This window comes from Corvus brachyrhynchos, unplaced genomic scaffold (assembly GCF_000691975.1).
Source record: "Corvus brachyrhynchos isolate BGI_N302 unplaced genomic scaffold, ASM69197v1 scaffold904, whole genome shotgun sequence".
Taxonomy (NCBI): domain Eukaryota; kingdom Metazoa; phylum Chordata; class Aves; order Passeriformes; family Corvidae; genus Corvus; species Corvus brachyrhynchos.
The window spans coordinates 691,047-692,344 of record NW_008237536.1 but is presented as its reverse complement, the minus strand read 5'-3'; positions in this window follow the sequence as shown (position 1 = coordinate 692,344).

Below are 1,298 nucleotides of genomic sequence, written 5' to 3'. Positions count from 1 at the left end.
GCCCCAGCGCCAGCGTGCCCGTGGCCCCTGCCAGGGATCCAGGGGCAGCCCCAGCTGCTCTGGGCACCCTGTGCCAGGGCCTGCCCACCCTCACAGAGAACAATTCCTTCCCAGTATCCCATCCATCCCTGCCCTCTGGCACTGGGAAACCATTCCCTGTGTCCTGTCCCTCCATGCCTTGTCCCCAGTCCCTCTCCAGCTCTCCTGGAGCCCCTTTAGGCCCTGTAAGGGGCTCTGAGCTCTCCCTGGAGCCTTCTCCTCTCCAGGTGAGCATCCCCAGCTCTCCCAGGCTGGCTCCAGAGCAGAGGGGCTCCAGCCCTGGAGTATCAGGAGATCATTTCAGGAGACAGAGTTTTTCCATGTGAGGAAAATCCTGACTTCTTCAAGACCTCTCTGCACCCCACCTATGCACAGAAGTGACCAGGCAGGGCTCTAAAATACCTGTAAATCCCAGAGCACAGCATTTGTAGGGACAAAGAGCTGCTTTGTCCCTGGCCTGCCACACAAGAGGTTCTTTCTCTGCTTCAGTTTGGTTCTTCCCTTTTTTTTTTCAGTCTTCTGACTGAAGGCTTTGTGTGAGCAGGGTCATACCTGGCTCTTCCTCTCTCTGTGGCCAGGAGCTGATGTCATCTGGGGGGATTTGGCAGTTCCCTGGGCTGTTCTGAGGGTTTCTGTCAGCTGTGTTTCGGTGTTCAATGACATCAGAAAACACTGGGAACCAACCCTCTCCTCCCCCTTCCAGGGGCTGACACAAGGAAATGTGGCCCCATGGCAGGAGAGGGTTAATGCTGCTGCTGTGGCAGAGATGGAAAAGGCAGGAGGGGAAGGGGTAGGGTGAGGCTAAAGGGTCCCAGCAGGACGCTTTAGTGAAATGGATTTCTGGGTTGGCATCCCTTGGTGGCCGTGAGCGGGTGCTGGGTGTGTGCTATGGACACTTGGACATTTAGACACTGTCCGAGGGAGCTCTCTGGCCTCTCCCTTCTCTGTGCAGGGGGACAGAGTCCAGTTCTAGGGAAAATTAGGGAATGGTGAAGGCTCGGGACCCTCAGTGACCAGCTGGGAGGGGAGGAGTGAAAATATCTGGGAGCAAGTGGGAGATCCCGGCCCTGAAAGTGCAGCAAAGCCACAGCACACCCGACACGAGGTGCTGGGGAGCCCCTGCCCCTCCTTCCCCTCCCACGCAAAGTGTGGGGCTCCCACCCCCAGTCCTGCCAGAGCCCTCTTCCCTCTGGAATTTGCATGGAAAGCAGGAGCGTGTGGCAGGGCCGGGCCCTGCCACCACTCCTGCCCCCCGGGGG